Source organism: Phoca vitulina, unplaced genomic scaffold, assembly GCF_004348235.1.
Source record: "Phoca vitulina isolate PV1807 unplaced genomic scaffold, GSC_HSeal_1.0 scaffold14, whole genome shotgun sequence".
NCBI lineage: Eukaryota > Metazoa > Chordata > Mammalia > Carnivora > Phocidae > Phoca > Phoca vitulina.
Window position 1 is genome coordinate 22768161 of NW_022589717.1, and position 6135 is coordinate 22774295.

Sequence of the window (6135 nt, forward strand, 5' to 3'; positions counted from 1 at the left end):
TCTTAAAACAGAGGAGCGGAATTTTTGTCTAAACTGTAATGGAAGGGGATTAACGGTGGCAAGAATAGCGTAAGTGTTGTGTAGTAACAAAAGCTACCCAGATCTTCTTGGTGGACAAAGCATAAAAGACTTAGAATCTATAGAAGACTTAGAATCTGTCCCCCTGACCACCCTTTCCCATCCCTGTCCCCCCCAAACCCCTGCTCCCACCCCACCTCCCATTAATAGTGTTAACAAAAGTTTAACATTCCAGTTCTAAAATGCAAATGATTTGTGTATAACTGCTGTTGCAACAGGTCTGGAAAGAAAGACAATACAGTCCTCTCTATCTATGTGATGTTTCCCAGAATATAAAGATGAGTTCCATGATGATGGGGCCCTCACTGAACTGCCAGGTCCTTCCATGGATCACTGACACCAAGGCACTGTCCAGATTGTTCATGTATTGTGAAGGAAGGTTGGCTATTGCTCCCTGCTTGATAGCTAACCTGATCTGAGTCAAATGTCTCATGTAGTCCTAGTTTAGTTATTCCATCTTCCTTCAGAAGCTTCAGTTGGGGACAGAGAGCAAGGCAAAAAGCCTTGGCAATGTGTTCAGTCAATCAGCTATGATCTGCAAGATCACTCAGGCGACTGTGCTAGTCATCATTTTCTAGGAAAAACACCTCTGTTCATCTGATGACTTTTCCATTTGCCTTATACTCTGATCCATGGAATATCTTCACACTTGTTATAGATTCCATTGATCTTCCCATCTACAGGATTATAACATCCTTGTTAAGTTTCTTGTTGTCATCCACCCAGTTCTTCTGAAGTTCATTATTCCCATAGCCCTCCAATATCTTCAAAAATTTCATTTTTTGTAATTATCTTCTCTGTTTGAGTTGTTGCAATGGGAGCAAAAGACTGCTCAACAGGGTATTTCATAGAATCAGAAGATATTAGATTCAGAAATATTATCAATATTCTTACACATAGTACTTCTGGGGGCTCCTCCAGTAAGCTTCCCACCTTCTGAAATCACCAGATAAAGAGCAGTCACTGGTCTTTATGTTTTTGGGTTTTTTTTAAGATTTTATTTATTTATTTGAGAGAGAAAGCATGAGCAGGGGGAGGGGCAGAGGGAGAAGGAGAAGCAGACTCCCCGCTGAGCAGGGAGCCTGATGTGGGACTCTATCCCAGGACCCTGGGATCATGACCTGAGCTGAAGGCAGACACTTAACTGACAGCCACCCAGGAGCCCAGTCCTTATGTTAAAAGGACTACCCTCAGAAAGCTTTTCCAAAAATTCCCTCACCATACATTTCAATTGGGGCCTGGCCTGAAAATTCTTTTTTTTTTTTTTCATGTTTCCAAAAGTAAAATCTATTAAGAACAAGTCATAAACATGTACAAGAAGTTATAAGAAATGATTATCACGATTAGTTACAAATGCAAAATAATATCTACTTATCCCAGACTTGTGAACATAATAATTAAGATCAATCTCATAGGCTAGTTCAAATATTACTTACAATTTAGATAAGTTGGTCAAGTATTATCTGAATACACACCACATGTGATAAACTTATATTACCTCTTCTCCTCCTTTACTCTTTGCAGGTATGTGCCAATATGGGGGAAAAAATGTAATTTCCATTTACATATTAACTGAGAAGAATAGTATTTCTACTGTGTATGTTTGGACTGTAAAAAAGTTAAGGTACATTTTCCTTTTAAAAGAACAAAAAGGTAAAAATAAATTGCCGAAAGTTTAACTGATAAAAGTTTAGTATCAACTTACTATAAAAATGAAAAAAATGTTTTGAAACAGATACCATACAATTATTATGTCATCTCCCTACTGATCTGAAACTACAGAAGGCATTTAAGGAAGGAATGCTATGTCAAAAACCAAGACTAACCCAAGGGATGTATGTCACTTTAAAAATCTGATTTGCAGGAAAACTAGATGCTTGGCCTAGTTTTAAAGCTAATTACAAAATCCATTTTTTAATGGTCCAGACACTTTGCCATTTCTTCCAACTCAACAGAACTTCCATCGATTTCCACATTCATTGCAGACAACAAATGTTGTCATCGGTTCATCAAAAATACCGAGTTTGTACCTGTAAGTACAATTCTTCTTTTTACATTTGCCACATGTGAATAAGTCAGTCTGGGTTCCACCTGTCTTGGCCATCTGATACTCTCTGATGGCTTCTTTGGTTAAGTTTTTCCGCATCTCTTTGAGTTCATCACCAGCCATTTCCTCTGCTTATTCTAGTGAATAAGTCAGGAGGAATATTTCCACACAGCACATTTTTCCTTAAATTTGGATTCTTAGCATCTTTAAGATTTGATATTCTACTTTGTACTCTATTTCTGTGTTTCATGTCTGTATTCCTTATTTCTTGATATATAGCTTCCTCAATTTGAGATCCTAATTCTTCATCATCAGCTCCAATAGCAACGTAATCCTCTCCTGTTCTGAGAGCTGCGGCAAACATCTCCCTATGCTTTAACGGTACAGAATCAGAAATGCTTGGTGCCCGAGGAGAAGATGAAACATAAGTATCTCGAACATTTGTCTCATCCTTTCTGCTGCTTACGTTGCCACTGGAACTACTTTATTCTCTTGCTTCAGGGCCATTCTGTGATGTAATTGCAGTATCTTTTTTCTTTTCTTCAGGGTCTTTATCTGTTGATGGTCCATCTAATAACTTTTCCCAGGATTTGATGAGAGACTTTGCTAAAGATGTAACGTCTTCATCTGTACTCTGCTTCCTAATAGCATTTACTGACATTCCAATTCTTGTGGACTGTAATAATTCCAGGGTCATGGGAATATGCTTAAGCTCCTTCAGTAAATCCAGTGCTCCAGCATAATGTTGTCACATATAAAGTTGATTGTTCCAACACATCAGCAATGTGGCATAAGCTGTTTTCCAAGTAGAAGCAATAGATAGATCTGCATTAATTTCACCACACTCTCCTTTTTTACTCAGATCTCTTTGGTGAGACTGGAGTCAGAGATACAAGTGCGTTCTTCTTCTGCACCATCTTGTCCGTCTTCTTGGCAATGTGGACCACCTCGTCCTCCATGGCTCCCACAGGTCTTCCCCGCGCCCAGCCCATTTGGGTCGGGAAGTGGGTGAAGCTGGAGCTGAGGGGACGGCAGGATGAGAGCTCAGGCGCTGGATGAGCCCACCACAGCAGGCCCGGGCCTAGGCCCTTCCTCACAAACCAAGCCCGCAGCAGCGGCGGCCTGGCCTGAAAATTCTTAAGCTTAGTAAGTATCCAGCTGATGGGTGAAGTAATACTCTTCCTTTCCTGTGGGATCCCTGAGTAGCCATGAGCGGTTCTGTAGTAGCCCACCTCTCCTATCCGCAATTCAGCAAACTGTTTCACAGTGTCATAAGCATATTCTCATTCTCTCTCAAGCTATCCTAGCATACTTCTTAGTAGAGTAGGCACTCAAACACTTGTTTAATAAACAGTTGGGATGGATGAAGAAATTCAGTTTACCCACATGCCAACTGTATGGTAATAAAATTATAAACTTCAACTATGGCTGAAATATCCCTTTAGATTTTATCTGGACTTAGCATATTTGGTTTTATATTGAATAGTTGTCTTTCTAAAATCAATATAAAAATATTGGTGGGGAAACTATGTAGAATAAGTAATTTGGACAATTAGGTTGATAATTTGAAAAAATCATTTGTGTTAATTTAGCAAATTCAGTTACAAATTAATTTTATGAGAGAACTATTTAACTCTACATTTTCTTTTCACTATAGATTTTCTGGGACCATTCAGTTCTAAGTAGCATCAAGAAGAATTTTCTAGTTTTTCAGGTTCTTCCATTATGGGTTTCATTTGAAGAAATATTTGAACTTCAATTAGTAACTTGTAGTGAATTACTAAGTAAAGAATATTAAGAGATGTAAAGAAAAAAATATGGGTCACATTATTCCTGCCATAGAAGCATGCAACCAAACAATCTTATGTGTATGCTTCAATGTCAAGGCATTCATTGGTTGTTGGGAGAATATAAGTCCACATAATAACACCAGTTTGCACTTGAACCCTTGTCATGAAATGTGATGTGATGTGATGTGATATGTGTGCAATTGAGTCCAATGTTCTTATCAAAGAGCCAGAAACTACCCTCCTGGACAATTGTGAGTAATTGCTTTGTTCCCTTCCTATCCCTGGTTCTTCTTCATCATGCCACTATGGGTTTTTCTTTTTTATATATATATTTTCTGATTTTGCCATGTGTTTGCAGCTAATGAAGTGGTCAAAATCGAAGTTAACCACATTACCTTGAGCGTAAATGCAATCATCATTGTGTGTTATTGTTTTTCAATTAAAAACAACAATAAGAACTAATTTACAAAAGGTTTCTAAGTATGTATCATCTAGGAAATCTAAGGTAGAGAATGTAATGGATCTTGCCTTTGAGATTAGATATACTATTTTAACTCTTTCTTAATAAAGTGTCTTTTTCCTTTAAACTAACCAAGTGTGTATTCTTTTCCCTAATAAAGTATTGGGAAGGATGAAAGTAAGAGTCTTATAATAAATCCCTTCTTGTCCAGTCTCTTACCTGTCTAGGAAGCATCTTGGTCCAGCTATAGGCAAAGGAAGGCTTATTGAAATGATTTAGGCCACATTTAGAGGATCATTGTGTGGGATCCCCAGCTAAGTGTTTGATAGGCAAGATTGGCTTCTCTATATAAGCCTGTGAGCTTTTCCACATTTCAGAGATGTACTATAAAACTCAGATGGCTGAATATCCTTCTCAAGTCAATTAAATACCGTTTCCGATCTATAAATATTCACTGCAGCTAGTGATAGTGAATGAGTTCAGTTGATGGTTCAGCTGATGGATCACTTAGATACAGCACTTTAAATAAGAGATGCAATGAATCTTATGTGAAAAAGTATGCAACCTGGGAAAGTTATATCTATAACTATATCTAAATCTATACACACATATAATTCTGGTAATAAGAGGAATAAAAGCTCATTGTAGACAATTTGGAAAATTTAAATCTCTCATGATGCAACACCTAAAATGAAATACTTACTTTTTCACTTCTTCTGAACACAAAGAATCATTGTTTTGTATCAGGTTTGTTTTTTTTTTTTTCAAATAATGTACTCTCCCATGCCATTAAATATTCTCTGAAAATATGATTATAGTGGTTGAACACTATTTAATAATATGGTTGTACTTCAGTTTATTAAATGATTTCTCCAATATCAGACATTTAGATGTCTCCAGTCTTCACTCTTATAAACAAGACTGCCTTTCATCTTTTTGTGCATTATTTATTGTTTTCTTAAGAGAGATTCCTAGAAGTAGGGTTCAAAGGAGGAAATGAACTCTTTTAAGGTCCTTGATAGGTCTTAATGAATTTATATCCCAGTTACATTCCTACCATTCAATGGCACTTAGTCTAATGAGTTGAATAGGTCCTGGATATATATACCTCCTTGAAAAATACACAGGTTTTTTTTTGTGTGTGTGTTTATGTATATGAAATACTCAGCTTTTTTTGTGTATATTATATCACAGGACCTATTCCATTTTCACTCAACTTCTTAAGGTCTTTTTATATTGCCATAAGAGTCACTGCTTCTGTCTGCTGCCTTTACTGCTCTGCCATTATAAACAATACTGATAGGGACATCTTCAAACATACTACCTTTTGTATCTGTAAAACAATTATTTTGAAGTATAACCCAGCTGTGGAATTGGTAGACCAGAAGTTTTTTGCATGGTCTTTTCCCTTAAGTTTGCCAGTTTGTTTTTCTCAGGGCCATCCAATAATCATAATTCTACCAATATGTTATGGTTTCCATCCCACATTCTTAATAATCTTTGGCATTATCTAACTTTCTAATTTATGACGATGATAGTGATAAAGTATTACCTCACTGTTTTATTTAGCATTTGTCCTGTTAAATAGTGAGATTTGGCATCTGTCAAATCTTAGTTAGCACTAGACTTTGCCAACCTATAAATTGCCTATTGATATCCTTTGTCCACTTTTCTCTTAGGCTTCTTTTCATGTTAGTTTGCAGGGGTGACTTGTATAATCTAGTTTTTCCTTTGTAGTTTTTAGCCAATGTAAATGTTTT

At 36.8% G+C, this 6135-nt stretch overlaps 1 pseudogene; it reads right to left on the reverse strand.

The window, feature by feature from the left end:
- Window positions 1-1927: 1927 nt before the first annotated feature.
- Window positions 1928-3087, reverse strand: LOC116637398 (annotated as a pseudogene).
- Between the last annotated feature and the right edge of the window lie 3048 nt (window positions 3088-6135).